The sequence below is a fragment of the Symphalangus syndactylus genome, chromosome 7 (genome assembly GCF_028878055.3).
Source record: "Symphalangus syndactylus isolate Jambi chromosome 7, NHGRI_mSymSyn1-v2.1_pri, whole genome shotgun sequence".
In the NCBI taxonomy this organism is placed as follows: domain Eukaryota; kingdom Metazoa; phylum Chordata; class Mammalia; order Primates; family Hylobatidae; genus Symphalangus; species Symphalangus syndactylus.
In genome coordinates this window covers 6,818,592-6,837,268 of record NC_072429.2, presented here as the reverse complement: position 1 = coordinate 6,837,268, position 18,677 = coordinate 6,818,592, and the positions used below count along the sequence as shown (strand labels likewise).

The window sequence follows — 18,677 nt, the reverse complement described above, 5'->3', positions numbered from 1 at the left end:
AGGGTCTCGCTCTGTGGCCCAGGCTGGAGTGCAGTGGCGCCATCTAGGCTCACTGCAAGCTCCACCTCCCGGGTTCACGCCATTCTCTTGCCTCAGCCTCCTGAGTAGCTGGGACTACAGGCAACTGCCATCACGCCCGGCTAATTCAAATTCATGTTTTCAAAACAGGTTTTATAGTTGATTATACTTGTTTAATACTATTTTTAAATAGTACTATAATTCAGTTTCAAAAATGCTTGTCAAACAACCTATGTGTCAGGTACCATGCTACCTGTGTGGGGCTTGCAGTCTTTTGTCCCAAGTAGGTTTATAGTGTTGTGGAGAAAGACAGATGAACCAATAGAATACTCACCGGGTTATACGATGATTAAGAAAGCACAAAGCATTTTGGGTATGCTAAGGAAGGAGAAAGTCATTCTGCTTGGAAAACCCAGAGAGTCATCTCAGAGGTCTTTAAGCTGGGTTTTAAAGGACGACGAGGGATTTGTTAGGTTGAGTAGAACAGGGAGAAGGAAGAGCATATTGGGAACAACATGGGCTGTGGAGCATAAGACACAGGGATGAGAGGGACAGGAAGAGTGATCAGAAACAGCTTGCGAATAGTTGTAGGGTTTTTCATAAAGTGTTGGGATTTCCTGTATATGATAGAAATCCAGTGAGAGTTTAGGTGGATATGGGTAAGCAAATGGTTCATGTAACACACTTTTTCAGGAGGCACATAATGAAAATGTAGAAGGTGGATTAAAGGAGTTAGAGTTCATTTACGTCCTGTGAGAGCTCAACTACATCAGCATAGGGGATAGAAAAGCACAGGATACCAGAATTAGGGACAGACTAGCCATGAGCTATAAAAATAGGAAAGAGTTGAGTATGATTGAGAACTTGTTTAGCTTGGAGAACTGTTGGTATAATTTAACTTGGGAAATAGAAGAACAGATTTGGACAAGGAAAGTAGAATAGTTTGATTTTCGATCCTGTTAAGTTTGACATACCTCCTGGATACTTAGGTGGATATGTCTAACAGATGTCTGGACCAGTGAGTGGTTGGGGGTTTGATAGATTTGGTCATTGTATAGGTGGCATTGGAAGTAAGGGGATTACTTAGGAAGAGTATGTGAACAAATGTTTTTCACCCTTTTGACAGAGGTAAGATCCCCATTTGAGAATCACTTAAGAATTATGGACTCTGCTGAAGGGAATGAAAGTATGCACATAGGCAAGTGTGAAACTTATGGACCACAAGAGGAGAGGACTAAGGGAACCCTAAGGAACAGCTAATACTTTGTTTTGGGCAGGATTGAAATGGTTAAAGAGACAAGGGCAGAACAGGAGAGAGTAATGCTACAGATGCCAAGAGAGATCATAGTGCCAAGAAAGAAGGAGTTTTCAGTAGTGATCATTGTGCCCAGGTTTAGGGTGTGATGAGATCTGGAAATGGGTTGATAGGGTTTGGCAGGTGGGGGAATGAGCGCAGGGAAAATTTTTATGAGACCAGGGCATATATAAGTCAGATAGTAGATTGGGCGGAGGAGCAAATGGGAGGTTAAGATGAAGAAGGTTATATAGACTACTATTTGGAAAAATTTAAACTGGAAGAGAAGGAAAGAAGGGTAATAGTTTAAAGAGGAGACAGGGTTGAGAGCAGGTAGGCACATGTGTTAGTCACCAGCTTTGTTTCCTTAAGTCCAAAATTTAGGAAATAAATTTATAATATATATTGCATGTATGTTTTCCAAACGTTCCCCTGATCTGTTGGTTGAAATGATTGCATTTTTATTTGGTCACACAAAATTGTTTTGCCTGTGGAATTTTATGTGATTTCAAAAACAATGAAAGGAACTCTTCCTCATTAGCAGTAGAGATTATCTGATGTAAACTCATAGTATTACAATTTTCAGCCTTCAGTTACTAGAAGAATAAGATTTGCTTTCATATGCCCTATGCTAGGTTTGCACTTATGTTGTGCTCCATTGCCCAAACTTTGGTTAAATATTTGATGCGGTTTTAAGTGTAAAATAGCAAAGAGGAAGTCATTAGACATGGTCATTTTCTTTCCAAGTTATTGCTACAAACACATAGAGACTTAATAAATTAGCCAGTGGCTCTGTATATCCAAATCCAGAGTATTACTGGTGATTCTCTAGGTACATTGAGTGGTTGTATGTAGTTTTACTAGGTAGATTTTGATTATAGGGAGATAGATGTGTTAGTAATCTCTCCTAATTAAAGACCAAACAGAGATGAAGATACGACTTGACTAAGTTAAATCAAAAATTGTATTGCACTCATCCTTTCGGGAGGCAAATATTTTTCTTCTGTAAGGTTATGTATTGTTGTTAAGTAAACACTTCAGCATCATAAAACAATGTTTGATGAAGCTAACTGCCGTGTTTTAGACCAGTAGTTTCCTTTGTTAATCTAAGATTGTGACAATGAAAACTATAGTTTATAGACTAAAGAACTGTCATTTTTTTTTTAGTTTTGTGGAAGCTATAGAAACTCAAAGATTTAGGGGTTCATAACCACTGAAGAAAAAAAATAATATTGAATGCCAGTGGTGCAATGGGCTCTGCTGCTTTACATGTATCTCATTTAATCCTCACTCCAAAATTGTGACATAGATACCACCAATTTATAAGTGATGAAATTGAGGCATTAAAGATGATTGTAAGCCCGTCATTTCAAGCCAGGAAATGGTCGAGGTCACATAGGTAAATTATTGCATAGTAGTTGAAAGTACAAACTTGAATCAGACTTGGGTGAAAATAACAGTTGTGCCATTTAGTATCCCTGTGACCTCAGGAACGTTACTTATTCTCTGGACCTTCTTTCTTTATATAAGGATTATAATAGTGTCTGCTTACAAGAGTACTGAGGGTTAAATGAGATAATGCATGTAAAGTGCGGGATAGATCTGGCAGGTAATGAGTGCTCACAGAATAGTTGGCTGCTGTATGCCTAGTGCAGTGCATGGCAGATGGGTGCCCAACACACTTTTGCCATTACACCTACCTGTTTCACGTTTGCTCTTATTTTGCCATAGCGTGTCACTAAGATAGATTTTATATAGTTTAACCTTTAAGTTTGTCCCCTTGCTTCTTACCTCAGGCTATCCCAGAACCAGTATTCTTAGTTCCCTTGGATATTAAAGTCCTTTCTGTTTTCTCTAGATTTTGCCTTTTAGATAATAGTTTTCCTTATTCCTAGTAAGATAGGCACTGCTTTTAAGGCTTCTTTTGCACTTACAAAATGTTTGCTTTTATACTATCATGGCTTCTCCCTTTGAATTCATGTAAGCATTACCTGAATATTTGCCAAGCTCTGGAGTTATAAAAATATTTAAGATATGTAAATGGAACAAGCCTGTGTTACAGAATGTGAGATAAAAAAATACTAAGGCAGGGTTAATGAATACAACAGTAGACATGTTTTCGAGGTTTAGCATGGCTCAGTGCTGGAAACAGTAAACTTCTGTGTTTGGGAGGGATATGGAAGAAGGTTGTAATGGACCTTTTAAAGTTGAATGTCTGAGTTGGCATTTGAAGGATGACTAGGGGCCTTTTGGTGTCTGGGGCATTTCAGGCAGAAGACGTAGCATTGCTGAGGCATGAAGGTTTGTGAGGGGTAAATGGGAATTAGGGAGATCCAAGATGATACTAACGAGGTATGCAGAGATCAAGTCAAACTCAACTTACTTGTTTTGTAAATGAGCCTGGGTTTCCTGTTTCCAAGAGTATTGAGATGAACAAGATACAGTTTTAGGGGCCCGGTATAGTGGTTCATGCCTGTAATCCCAACACATTGGGAGGCCCAGGTGGGCAGATCACCTAAGGTCAGGAGTTTGAGACCAGCCTGGCCAACATGGTGAAACCCCGTCTCTACTAAAAATACAAAAACATTAGCCAGGCATGGTGGTGGGTGCCTGTAATCCCAGCTAGTCTAGAGGCTGAGGCAGGAGAATCACTTGAACTCGGGAGGCAGAGGTTGCAGTGAATCGAGGTCATGCCACTGCACTCAAGCCTGGGCGACAAGAGCGAGACTTCATTTTAAAAACAAAACAGAAGATACAGTTTTAGGAACATGACGTACTTGTGTTTCTAGGACTGTCACTTTGGACAGTATATTTAGTACATTCTTGCACTGCTGTAAAGAAATGCCTGAGATTAGGTAATTTATGAAGAAAAGGGGTTTAATTGGCTCATGGTTCCACAGGCTGTGCAGGAAATGTGGCTGGGGAGGCCTCAGGAAACTTAAAACCATGGAGGAAGGTGAAGCGGAAGCAAGTAGTCTTCACATGGCCAGAGCTGGAGGAAGTTGGGGTGGAGGTGCTACACACTTTTAAACAACCAGATCTTGCGATAACTCACTTTCTGAGACAGCACCAAAGGGGAAAAGCCACCCCTGTAATCCAGTCACCTCCCGCTAGGCCCCACCTCCAACATTGGGGATACAATTTGACATGAAATTTGGGTAGGAACACAGACCCAGACCATATCAGACAGTATCTAGGATGGGTTAGAGATGGGGAGAGTGGTGGAAGAAAGAGCATGGGTCTGAGACTGTTGAATAGCTCAGGTAAGAGCTGAGGGAATTAAGGCAGAGTGGATGAGAGATTTAGGAAGTAAAATGGGCTAGAGTTGGAGACTGAATATGAAGGCTGTGATTAGGTGAGGAAGGGTCAAGGATATACTCATATTTTTGGCTTGGAAATCTGGGTGGTAAGCATAGGAGAAAGGGCAGGGTTGAAGACCAAGATGATAATTTGTTTTTTTAGTATGAGATGGAGTCTCGCTCTCTCACCCAGGCTGGAGTGCAGTGGCGTGATCTCAGCTCACTGCAACTTCTGCTACCCGGACTCAAGCGATTCTCCTGCCTCAGCCTCCTGAGTGGCTGGGACTACAGGTGCCTGCCACCATGACCAGCTAATTTTTGTATTTTTAGTAGAGACGAGGTTTCACTGTGTTGGCCAGGATGGTCTCGATCTCCTGACCTTGTGATCCACCTGCCTCAGCCTCCCAAAGTGCTGGGATTACAGGCGTGAGTCACCACGCCCAGCCTAGTAAAGCTTTTTTATTTTATGTTTTTATTTTTTCAAGGCAAGGTCTCACGGTCACCCAGGCTAGAGTGCACAGGTGCCGTCATGGCTCACTGCAACCTCAATCTCTAGAGCTCAAGCAATGTTTCCACCTCATTCTCCGAAGTAGCTGGAACTACAGGTGTGTGCCAACATGCCCAGCTAATGTATCTCATTTTAATTAATTAATTTTATTATTATTATTATTATTTTTTTTTTTTTTTTTTTGAGAGGGAGTCTTGCTCTGTCGCCCAGGCTGGAGTGCAGTGGCGCGATCCTGGCTCGCTGCAACCCTTGCTTCCTGGGTTCAAGCGATTCTCCTGCCTCAGCCTCCCAAGTAGCTGAGACTACAGGCACGTACCACCATGCTCAGCTAATTTTTGTATTTTTGGTAGAGATGGGTTTCACCATATTGATCAGGTTGGTCTCAAACCCCTGACCTCGTGATCCACCTGCATTGGCCTCCCAAAGTACTGTGATTACAGGTGTGAGCCACCACACCTGGCCTATTTTGTTTTATTTTTATTTTTTTATTTTGAGACCAGGTCTGGTTCTGTCACCCAGACTGGAGTGCAGTGGTGCAATCTTGGCTCACTGCAACCTCCACCTCCTGGGCTCAAGCCATCCTCCCGCCTCAGGCTCCCAAGTAGCTGGAACTACAGGGGCATGCCACCACACCTGGTTAATTTTGGTATTTTTTTCTACAGACCAGGTTTTGCCATGTTACTGGTCTTGAACTCCTGGGCTCAAATGATCCGCCGGCCTTGGCTTCCCAAAGTGCTGGGATTACAGTTGTGAGCCACTACACCTGGCCCTGATTTTTTTTGTTTTTGCTTTTGTTTTTCTGAGATGGAGTTTCGCTCTTGTTGCCCAAGCTGGAGTGCAATGGCAGATTCTTGTCTCATTGCAACCTCTGCCTGTGGGTTCAGGTAGTTGAGATTACAGCCTCCCAAGTAGTTGAGATTACAGGCATATGCCACCACGCCCGGCTGATGTTTTTTTTTTTTGTATTTAGTAGAGATGGGGTTTCTTCATGTTGGTGTGATTCCTGACCTCAGGTGATCCACTCGCCTTGGCCTCCCAAGGTGCTGGGATTACAGGCGTGAGCCACCACACCCAGCCTAATTTTTTATTTTTACGTAGAGACAGGATCTCCTCCCTGTGCTGCCCAGTCTTGAACTCCTGGGCTCAAGTGATCCTCCTCCTACCGTGGCCTAGTAAGACCTTTTTGATACCTTAGTTTGTTTTTTTTTCGCTAGCTTCTCTTTGTTAAATTCCTCCTATGCAATTCATATGGTTTGTTTTGGGAGATTATCACAGGGTTCTAATACCAAGATACCTGCGATAGTATCATCAGCAATTTATAGTAGTAGTCTCAAAATGGGTAGTTACGATTTAAGTTTTGCCTGTTAGACAAGAGTAGTTATCTTTTGCAGAAGCTTTTTGTTGTTGCTGTTTTTTGTTTGATTTCCCACAAGGAAAGACTAATGATAGACATTTGCCACTAAGGACAGCTCCTAAATGAGGTTTATCATCTGTAAACTTTTTTTTTTTTTTTTAAGAGATGGTGTTTTTCTGTGTTGCCCAGGCTGGAGTGCAGTGGCTATTCACAGGTGCAATCATAGCATGCTGTAGCCTCAAACTCCTGGGCTTAGCCTATCCTCCTACCTCAGCCTTTGGAGTAGCCAGGACTTCTATCTGTAAACTTTTAATTGGCCAATATGTGAAGGAAATCTGAGTAGAAAGAGAAAGAAACAAATGTGATGACATTGGGAGGCAGCAGATTTTGGGTTTGAAGTGAGAGTAGAAGTGCCTTAACTGAATTGAGGCTGTGAGAAAGGCTTGTGACTGTAGTCCCATAGTCTAATGGAGCTAAGTGGGTTTGTTTATACTAGAGGCACAGACACATATTTTTAATTTGTAGAATTCAAATAGTACACTTGGCAAAAACAGCAGGCGAATGTATTAAAGAATGTGGTAGGCCTGCCATCTCAGTCATAATTGTAATTTGAAATTCCAGAGTATGTGTATTAAAAAATAGCATGTATTAAATTATTGTCTTTATATGACATTTAAATGTTCATTATCTAAAAGTTTTTAATGTACCTATAAATGAATTGACATTTAGATTGTATTCAAAGAGGGACTAATTTTTGGGTGAGTGTCTTTTGAGTAGTGGCTTGGAGCTTTTTATTTTTTGATAATGGAAAATAGGACAGTTACTTTTTTTTTTGAGACACTCTCGCTCTTGTCACCCAGGCTGGAGTGCAGTGGTGCCATCTCAGCTTACTGCAACCTCCACCCCCCGGGTTCAAGCTATTCTCCTGCCTCATCTCCTGAGTAGCTGGGACTACAGGCAGCTGCCACCATGACCGACTAGTTTTTATACTTTTAGTAGAGATGGGGTTTCACCATGTTGGCCAGGCTGGTCTCGAACTCCTGACCTCAGGTGATCTGCCTGCCTCGGCCTCCCAAAGTGTTGGGATTACAGGCATGAGCCACCATGTCCAGACAAGAAGGTTATTTTTTTGGCATATGTTTGTAATTTAATTTCCTTTCTTTGGATAATTCCTTTTCCATTTTTAAATATAATTAAATTTTTTTGGAGGTAGGCACAGTGGCTCTCGCCTATAATCCAGCCACTTCGGGAGGCCAAGGTGGGGAAATCGCTTGAATCCAGGAGTTCGAGACCAGCCTGGGCAACATGGCGAAACCTTGTCTCTACAAAATACAAAAAAAAAGGCCAGGCGTGGTGGCTCATGCCTGTAATCCCAGCACTTTGGGAGGCTGAGGCTGGTGGATCACGAGGTCAGGAGATCAAGACCATCCTGGCTAACACAGTGAAACCCCATCTCTACTAAAAATACAAAATATTAGCTGGGTGCGGTGGCATGCACCTGTAGTCCCAGCTACTCAGGAGGCTGAGACAGGAGAATCACTTGAACCCGGGAGGCGGAGGTTGCAGTGAGCCGAGATCACACCACTGCACTCCAGTCTGAGTGACAGAGCAAGACTCTGTCTCAAAAAAAAAAAAAAAATTAGCTGGGTGTGGTGGCCTGCACCTGTGGTTCAGCTACTTGGGAGGCTGAGATGGGAGGATCGCTTGAGGCTGGGGAGGTTGAGGCTGCAGTGAGCCATGGTTGTGCTACTGCACACCAGCCTGGGCAACAGAGTGAGACCCTGTATCTGAAAAAAAATAAATAGATAAACAATTTTAAAATTAAAAAAAATTTTTTTGAGCAGCAGGGTGTCTCTCTGTTGCCCAGGCAGGCCTTGAACTCCTGGGCTCAAGCAATCCTCCCACCTCAGCCTGCTGAGTAACTAGGATTACTGGCATATGCCACTGCTCCTGGCTCCATTTTTAACATATCACTATTTTCCTTCTTCCCTTTCCATCAAAAGCATGGCTTGGAACTCATTTCTCTTAATCCGTTTTGAAATTTGTAGAGTTTCATTCAGTTCTCTTCTCACTGTAATGTGTGAAAATAATGATTTCAGAATGGTCTTTGAAGAATACTCAGCAAAACTTCATTATTGTTTTGTCTAATCTTGCTTTGTGTAAGGCACTCATGGCTCTGGTTTTGTGAGAAAACAGCTTGTGGGCAGACCCACTGTGGAGGCTAGGTGGGAAGGAGGGGGTAACATTTAACTTAACCTTGAATTATGGATAGAATTTCAGTGTGAAAATGGTATCACCAAATGCTTGGAGATAGGGAAGAGTGGAGCATATCTGAAGGATGGCAGTTAGTCTGCCAGTTGCATCAAAAGATATAGAAGGAATTATTGGGACAGAAGTCTGGAAAGGTGGAATATTTTGAATTCTCAACTGTGGAGTTCGAATTTTTCTCAGCAGTAGAGATCTTAAAGGGGAAGAGAAGGGATGATATAGAATCATTATTTTAAGTGGGTATAGGACCAGAAATCATTACAGCTAAACATTCACATTTTATTATTATTTTTATTCTTATTTATTTATTTTTGAGACAGTCTTGCTCGGTTGCCAGGCTGGAGTGCAGTGGCGCAATCCCTGCTCACTGCAACCTCCGCCTCCCGGGTTCAAGCGATTCTCCTGCCTCAGCCTCCTGAGTAGCTGGGATTACAGGCATGCACCACCATATCCGGCTAATTTTTATATTTTTTAGTAGAGACAGTGTTTCTCCATATTGGTCAGGCTGGTCTCGAACTCCCGACCTCAGGTGATCCGCCCGTCTCGGCCTCCCAAAGTGCTGGGATTACAGGCGTAAGCCACTGCACCTGGCCATTTATTTATTTACTTGAGATGGAATCTTGCTCTGTCGCCCAGGCTGGAGTGCAGTGGTGCAGTCTCGGCTCTCTGCAAGCTCCGCCTCCTGGGTTCACGCCATTCTCCTGCCTCAGTCTCCCGAGTAGCTGGGACTACAGGTGCCCGCCACCAATGCCTGGCTAATTTTTTTGTATTTTTAGTAGACACGGGGTTTCACTGTGTTAGCCAGGATGGTCTCGATCTCCTGACCTCGTGATCCACCCGCCTCGGCCTCCTAAAGTGCTGGGATTACAGGCTTGAGCCACCGCACCCGGCCATTTATTTATTTTTTGAGGCAGGATCTCTGTCGCTCAGACTGGAGTGCAGTGACACAATCAAGGCTCACTGCAGCCTCCACCTCCCAGGCTCCAGCGATTTTCCCGCTTCAGCCTCCTGAGTAGCTGAGACCACAGGCGTGTGCCACCACACCTGACTGGTTTTTTTATTTTTTATTATTATTTTGAGACAGAGTCTTGCTCTGTCACCCAGCCTGGAGTCAGTGGCACAGTCTCGTTCACTGCAACCTCTGCCTCCCAGGTTCAAGCGATTCTCCTGCCTCAGCCTCCCTACTCTCAGAGTAGCTGGGATACAGGCACGTGCCACCATGCCCAGCTAATCTTTGTATTTTTTAGTAGAGATGGGGTTTCAGCATATTGGCCAGGCTGGTCTTGAACTCCTAACCTCGTGATCTGCCTGCCTCTGCCTCCCAAAGTGCTGGGATTACAGGTAAGAGCTACCGTGCCTGGTCCTTATATCTATTTATTTATTTTATTTATTTATTTATTTTTGAGATGGAGTCTCGCTCTGCTGCCCAGGCTGGAGTGCAGTGGCGTGATCTCTGCTCACTGCAAGCTCCGCCTCCCAGATTCACGCCGTTCTCCTGCCTCAGCCTCCCGAGTAGCTGGGACTACAGGCGCCCGCCACCACGCCCGGCTAATTTTTTGTATTTTTAATAGAGATGGGGTTTCACCGTGTTAGCCAGATGGTCTTGATCTCCTGACCATGATCCGCCTGCCTCGGCCTCCCAAAGTGCTGGGATTGCAGGCGTGAGCCACCGCGCCTGGCTTATTTTTATTTTTTGTAGAGATAGGCATTTCCCTATGTTGCCCAGGCTGGTTTCGAAATCAAATGATCCTCCCGCCTCGGCCTTCAAATGTGTTGGGATTACAGGTTTGAACCACACCATATGGCTGAAACTTCTCGATTTTATAATCAGAAGTCAGCTTCACTGTAATCCCAGCACTTTGGGAGGCCAAAGCGGGTGGATCATGAGGTCAGGAGTTCGAGACCAGCCTGGCCAACATGGTGAAACCCCGTCTCTACTAAAAATACAAAAATTAGCCGCACATGTTGGCGGGTGCCTGTGATCCCATCTACTCGGGAGGCTGAGGCAGGAGAATCGCTTGAAGCTGGAAGGCAGAGGTTGCAGTGAGCCAAGATAGCGCCACTGCACTCCAGCCTGGGCGAAAGAGCAAAACTCCATCTCGAAAGAAAAAGTTGGCCTCGCAAAGAGCTTGTTTTACTGAATTTTGCAGTGTAATTAGGACTTGGCTTTAGGAAGAATAATCTAAGTGGTATTTAGGTTAGTTGTAATCCTAAAAGCATAAGTACCAATTAGAAGAGGCCATTGTAATGGCCGAGGAAATGAGAGTTAAAGTCCTAAATTAGAGTGGTGGTAGCAAAAATAAGAGAGTTGTAGTGTGAGTGCATGGTTGTGAGGTTTTTGTTTGCTTTCTAGTTGCTTAAGCTGTAAGATCATGCATTTCTTATTTATTCTTTATTCGTAGTACCTGGCAGAGTGCTTGTCACATTGAAGGTACTCAGTAAATATTTGTTGAATAAATGATTGTGTAAAGAAAACTTCTTTAAGAAAGCATGATTCCACTGTATTGAATTGCTTTTAGATTTTTTTTCTATGAAAACCTGATTTTGGTCGTGAAGAAAAAAATAGACCAGTTCATTAGTGTAATTTGCTAGGCATTACACAAGACATTGGGAGATACAAACTGTTTGGAGGTGACATATGCTGTGGTAAACGTACGGTGTGCATGCAGAGTGGGGAGTACTGAACTTGTTCCCGTGTTGAGGAGGGCTTCCAGAGGCTGTCGCATGTCGTCTGAATTCCTGTGAAGAGAAAGTAGGAGTTTAGGATGAAGTTTGTCTTTGATAAAGAGATTAGCATATATTGAAAGACTTATATTTTAGGCTGGACGCAGTGGCTCATCATGTCTGTAAACCTAGCACTTTGGGAGGCTGATGCAGGAGGATCCCTTGAGGCCAGGAGTTCAAGACCAATCTCTACAAAAAAAAAACCAAAACCAGAAAATATTAGCTGGCTGTGGTGGCGCCTGAGCCCAGGAGCCTATGATTGCACCACTGCACTCTAGCTTAGGTGACAGCGAGACCTTGTCTCAAAAAAAGTCTTAGAACTAGGTTTCCTCTAATCAGGACATTATAGGGTAGCGTGTGTCAAAGGGCTGGAGATAAGTGAGAAAATAGTTAGCTAAGTTGAGGTAGTAGAGGACTTTGAGGTTTGGACTTTATGTAGGCAGGCAGGCAGGCAGGGCCATCTAAAGTTTTAGTAGGAGAGTGGCATGAGCAGGTGCATATGAGGAAGGTAATCAATGGCAGTGTAGGGAGGATGTGTAATAGTTGAAGTTGAGAAATGAGGAGGGTCTGTATTAACTTCATTGGAAGTAGATTGGCATGAAGGTTAGTGTCACTGCCTTTTCAGATGTGCCCTAACTTACAGTGGCTCTAAGGAGCCTGATTACTCAAAAAAAGGGTCTTTCTGTACATGAGTTTATTTCTTCCTCCTTACCTCCCTTCCTTTCCTCTGTTGCCCTTGGATTGGGAAAAGAAGTAAAGCATAAAGAATAAGAAGAAAATGTGAAAAGCATAGTAAAAGGAAAGAGAGATGTCCAGCCCCAAAGTGCTGGGAAAATTCAGGATATTATCTTGTCAGTTAAGATTGCCTGCAACTCAGTCTCATTTCTCTTGAAGAAAATCTGGCCCACTAAAATAAATAGTTTAATGTCTGAGAGCCTTTTAACAAAAAACCACATTTTTATACCTGGTCAGAGTAACATCACGCAAATCATTAATGTAAACATGAACTAGGTATTAAATGTCTTCTCTCATTGTCCATAAAATTTTTTTTATTGCTGATTTGTGGATCCAACGTAGGGACCATTCATTGCATCTGATTATATTCCTTAATTCTCTTCAAATCTAGAATAGTGCTGACACCAGTTTGTTGAAGGCAACAGGCCAGTTTACCTGCAGAAAGTCCCACATTCTCATTTAGTCTGATTGCTCCTTTGATGTCATTTGTCCAGTTCCTCTAGTTTTCAAATCAAGGTGTAAACATTACTGATGTGTATTTCATACTGCAGCACGTCAAGAGACCCCAATATCTGGTTCTTCCTCCATAGTGTTGGTAAGATTGGTGAAGGGGGTAACAATTTATTTCTCCATTAAACGTTTTCTACCTTGTGATCAGAAAGTAATCTGTGTAGAATCTGTGTAGTGGTGGCTTTTAGCATTTCATTAATGCCAATATTCATCTAATGCTTTTAACCCAGTATAATCCTTTTTTTTTTTTTCTAAGGGTTTCACTCCTTTCGCCCAGGCTGGAGTGCAATGGCGTGATCACTGCCCACTGTAGCCCCGACTTTCCTGGCTCAGGTGATTCTCCCATGTCAGCCTCCCGAGTAGCTGGGATGTACCACCATGCCCAGCTAATTTTTGTATTTTTAGTACAGACTGGGTTTTGCCGTGTTTCCCAGGCTGATCTTGAACTCGTGGGCTCAAGCTGTCTGCTCACCTCAGCCTCCTACAGTGCTGGGATTACAGGCATGAGCCACTGTACCTGGCCGTTTTTATAATCCTTGATTAATGTCGAATGGGAATTATAAAATGATGTTGCTTTAAAAAAATTCTTTCATACTTAATTTATTAGCTTTCATTGTTTTGTAAATTAGGGCTTTTCTTTTTCTTTTTTCCTTTTTTTTCTTTTTTTGAGACAGTCCCTCTCTGTCGCCAGGCTGGAGTGCAGTGGTGCGATCTCGGCTCACTGCAACCTCTGCCTCCCGGGTTCAAGCGATTCTCCTGCCTCAGCCTCCTGAGTAGCTGGGACTACAGGCGCCCACCACCAAGCCCAGCTAGTTTTTGTATTTTTAGTGGAGATGGGGTTTCACCATGTTGGCCAGGCTGGTCTCGATCTCTTGACCTCGTGATCTGCCCGCCTCGGCCTCCCAAAGTGCTGGGATTACAGGCGTGAGCCACCGCACCCGGCCAAGTAGAGCTTTTCTTAAACGGGGGCGGTTTGATTACTCTGAATCCAGTTCTGCGGAGGCGCAACCACTTATATCTTTCTCTTCAGTTACCTGTCTCCATATTGTAATAGCTGCTTCAGATAGTGGCTGACTTGCGGTGCATGTGCTGTCTCTTCCCCAGTCTCCCCCTCTCTCCTCCTTGTCTTGATTACTATGGTAGTTTCATCTTTTACATCATTGCCAGCTCTTTTTTTGCAGCACAGAAAGGATTATGTTATCACTCTTTTGTTTTGGCTTGGTTTTTTGAGGTTCTCATAGATTTGTATTGATTCAATGTGTTTCATTTCATTGTAATTATGATTCTTACTGCTCAAATGGTCATAGTTTGTCCGGTGAGGACCCCCTCTAGCTGGCTTCTGTATCATGTTGACATGATGACTCCATTAGACTTAGCTTTTTGGCACTGAAAGATGTCCCAGGCTCATTTTATACATTTCCTGCCCATCTTTTGATTGGCCATTTTACAAAGAACTTTGCTTTCTTGGTATTAGAGCTTGAAATTGAGAATTTAGGAGTGTCATTATTCCAGAGGTAATATGGCTTCTGCAACACTTCAGTAGATAGAAATAAATTAAATCATGAGTCTTTATTGATATTCTCAAGCCCAGTTTTAGTATTTGTGTGTGTGTGTGTTGGGGGGGGTTGATAGGGGAAGGGAGAGACAAGGTCTCACTCTGTCACCCAGGCTGGAGTGCAGTGGTGTGATCATAGCTCACTGTAGCCTTGACCTCCCAGGCTCAGGCAGTCCTCCTGCCTCTACAGGCATGTGCCACCACACCTGGGTGATTTCTTTTTAGTTTTTGTGGAGATGAGGGATCTCCCTTTGTTGCCCAGGCTGGTCTCAAACTTCTGGGCTCGAGCAGGCCTCCCACCTTGGCCTCCCAAAGTGCTGGGATTACTGGTATGAGCCTGGCCAGTGTTTCCATTTAATTTCCTTGATTTATAAACCTGCTCTTTCTCTGAGAATCTTGGTTCCTTTTAATGTAACTTAACCTAGTTGTTTAAAACATTTTTTTGTAGAGACGAGTTCTTGCCATGTTGCCCAGGCTGGTTTCGAACTCCTGGGCTCAAGTGATCTGCCTACCTTGGCCTACAAAGTTCTGGGATTACAGGCGTGAGCCACATTGTCCAGGTTGTCTTGGGTTCCTAAGATGAAGCTGAAATGAGCTACTGAGAGACCAACTTTCCAGAGTTTATTCGGGAATAGCAGGGGATTGTTTGTAATCAGGGACACGTGCTTTAAGGAGTCGTAGGTGCATCCAAAGAGGTTGGGGTAAGAGTAAACTTTTAAAGACAAAGAGGAAGTCCAAGTAAGTTGTTTTGAAACAAAGACTGTTGGTTACAAGGACTTATTGCAGTAGTTGGTGTTGGTTCATTGGTAGAGACAGCTGTGTCAGGCAATCGTGCAAGCGGGTTGTCTGGGACACTGCCATTTTGAGGAATTCCTTGCATAGTGAGGTCTCCATTTGGTTAGAGCTTGACATCAGTTACTCCATTTTGATACTGATAACTTTTGCACTAACGTCATTAACAGTGTGGTAATAAGTACTTATTTAGCAAAAGTTCATGGGTTGTATGTTTCCTTACTAATTGCTCATCTGGAAAAAGTCCTTTCATCTGGCCAAGTGTTAGAATATAGAATATTTTTTAGTTCAGGTAAAATTTACATAAAATAGAATGTACATGCAGACCTTAAATGTATAATTTGAGTCTAGATAAATACATATATCCATATAAACCATACACCAATTAATATATTACATATTTCCATCACTATAGGGGCAAAATGTTCTGATTTTTATCGCCACAAATACGTACAAATGGAATCTCTTGGGTCTCTAATGTTTGAGATTCATATTTGTGCGTATCAGTTAATCGATTCTTTTTTTTTTTATTGTTCAGTAGTATTTAGTGGTGTCAATATGTTAAAATGTGGTTATCCATTTGCTTTTTTTTTTTTTTTTTTTCCTGAAAAGGAATCTCGCTCTATTGCCTAGCCAGAGTACAGTGGCTCGATCTCGGCTCACCACCACAACCTCTGCCTCCTGGATTCAAGAGATTCTCCTGCCTCAGCCGCCCAAGTAGCTGGAATTACAGGCATGTGCCACCACATCCAGCTAATTTTTGTATTTTTGATAGAGACAGGGTTTCACCATGTTGGCCAGGCTGGTCTTGAACTCCTGACCTCAAGTGATCTGCCCGCCTCTGCCTGCCAGCATGCTGGGATTATAGGTGTGAGCCACCGCATCCAGCCTATCCATATACTATTAATGAACATTTGGATTTTCAGTTTTTGGCAATTATGAATAAAGTTGTTATGAACGACTATATTGTCAACCTGAAATAATTGAAATGATCAGAATCCAGTTTCAAAGAGTTTTTAAATAAGAGTTTTTAGGTGAGCATCTGGGAATGACTATCTGGGGAATATGGACTCCAGAGCACTGGGATCTGGGCTTCAAAGTTAAAAGTTAAGGGCCTGGGCTGGGTGCGGTGGCTCACATCTGTAATCCCAGCACTTTGGGAGGCCAAGGCGGGCAGATCACCAGGTTAGGAGATCAAGACCATCCTGGCCAACATGGTGAAACCCCTTCTCTACTAAAAATACAAAAATTAGCTGGGCATGGTGGCACCTGCGTGTAGTCCCAGCTGCTCGGGAGGCTGAGGCAGGAGAATCGCTTGAACCAGGGAGTCAGAAGTTGCAGTGAGCCAATATCACGCCACTGTACTCCAGCCTGGCGACAGAGCGAGACTCCATCTCAAAAAAGAAAAAAGAAAGTTAAAGTACTGCTTATATAGGCAGGAAACAAAGATATTTGATAGGATTACAACATTTTCTCTGCAAGGTTAGCTTATGAGTTACAACAGTTTAGTTATAGATTGTTTTCTTTTCCATATAGCTTGTTTGTTTGTTTTTTCTTTCCAAGAGTGTGTTTAACATTCCATCTTTTTTTTTTTTTTTTTTTTTTTTTTTGGAGATGGAGTCTCTCTCTGTCGCCCAGGCTGGAGTGCAGTGGCGCAATCTCAGCTCACTGCAACTTCCGCCTCCTGAGTTCAAGCGATTCTCCTGCCTCAGCCTCCCGAGTAACTGGTACTACAGGCACATGCCACCACGCCAGGCTAATTTTTGTATTTTTAGTAGAGACAGGGTTTCATTGTGTTGCTGGTCACGAACTCCCGAGCTCAGACAGTCCACCCGCCTTGGCCTCCCGAAGTGCTAGGATTACAGGTGTGAGACACCATACCCGGCCACATTCCATCTTCAACAATGTGGTGGTCATGAAGTCTTTGTGTGAAAGAAGAGAGAGGGAAATTAATCTGTAATGAATATCAGCAGTTAAGAGGAAGAGGAAAGACATCTTCCCTGGCACTCACTGGTTAGTCATTTACAACATTTTACAGAGGAACGTAGGTAAGAAATATGGTAATTTATAATCAGAGAAGCAAAAGCTACAACTGCCTAGGTTACAGTTGCCTGTTTAAGTGACTCAGGTTTCATAATCACATTCTCTTAAGGCTCAAAATATTTAACAAGTTCCAACAGCCTAGATTTTGAATTATTTATTTTTGCAATATACATATCTTTTGGGGGTGTGTATATTTTCATTTCTTTTGGGTAAATACTCAAAGGTATATGTGCTGACTTAAAGATTGAGTAATTACCTTTTTTAAATAATTTCAAGTTTTATTTTAGATCCAAAGGGTACATGTGCAGGTTTGTTACATGGGTATATTGTGTGACATTGAGGTTTGGGACATAAATTATCCCATCACACAGGTAGTCAGTAGATTCTCAGCCCTTGCACTCCTTCCCCTCTCCTCCCTCTAATAGTCCCTAGTTTTATTGTTCCCGTGTTTATGTCCATATATACCCCGTGTTTAGCTCCCACTTATACAGTATTTGGTTTTCTTTTCCTACATTAATTCACTTAGGATAATAGCCTCTAGCTATATCCATGTTGCTGCAAAGGATATGATTGCATTCTTTTTTTGTGGCCATGTAGTATTCCATGATGTATATGTGCCACATTTTCTTTATCCAGCCCACTGTTGATGGCAGCTAGGTTGATTCCATGTTTTTGCTATTGTGAGTAGTGCTGCAGTGAATATACCAGTGCATGTACCTTTTTTATAGAAAGGTTTATTTTTCTTTGGGTATAGAACCAGTAATGGAATTGCTGGGCCAAACGGGTAGTTCTGGATTTTTATTTATTTATTTTTATCTATCTATCTATGTACCTGTCTATGTGTCTATTGAGACAGAGTTTCACTCTTATCACCCAGGCTGGAGTGCAGTGGTGTGATCTCAGCTCACTGCAAACTCCATATCCTAGGTTCAGACGATCCTCCCACCTCAGCCTCCCAAGTAGCTGGGACCACAGGTACATGCCACCATGCTGGCTAATTTTTGTATTTTTTTTGTAGAGATGGGGTTTTGCCTTGTTGCCCAAGCTGGTCTTGAATTCTTGGCTCAGGTGATCCGCCCTCCTCGGCCCCCCAAAATGCTGGGATTATAAGTGTGAGCCACTGGGCCTGGCTTAGTTCTATTGTTAGTTCTTTGAGAAATCTCCACACTGTTTTCCACAATGGCTAAACTAATTACATTCCAACCAACAGTGTATAAGTGTTCCCTTTTTTGGGCAGCCTCACCAGCATCTGTTAGTTTTTGTCTTTTTAGTAGTAGCCATTCTGACTGGTGTGAGATGGTATCTCATTGTGGTTTTGATTTGCATTTTTCTGTTTAGTTATGTTGAACATTTTTTCATGGTTGTTGGCTGTTTGTATGTCTTGTATTTTTGAGACAGGGTCTCACTCTTGCCTAGGCTGGAGTGTAGTGGTGTTATCTCTGCTCACTGTGGCCTGGACCTCCTGGGCTCAAGTGATCCTTCTGCCTCAGCTCCCAAAGTAGGCTGAGGTGGGAGAGGGCATGGAAGCTCTGCACCCCTGCGCTGTTCCTCACCCTGTATACAACTTCATCTGTCTG

General features: G+C 42.9%; 1 protein-coding gene across 6 annotated transcripts in view; it reads left to right on the top strand.

The window, feature by feature from the left end:
* The window catches only part of CNOT6 (CCR4-NOT transcription complex subunit 6), an 81,488-nt gene that overhangs the window by 5,786 nt on the left and 57,025 nt on the right, over positions 1-18,677 (top strand). The window contains exon 1 of one of the 6 annotated variants that reach the window (XM_063642443.1): positions 16,833-17,070. The exons of the other annotated variants lie outside the window; for them this stretch is intronic. The gene's annotated coding sequence lies outside the window, so the exon portion shown is untranslated. Of the gene's footprint in view, positions 1-16,832; positions 17,071-18,677 lie in introns of those variants that run through there. 6 annotated transcript variants of the gene reach the window in all.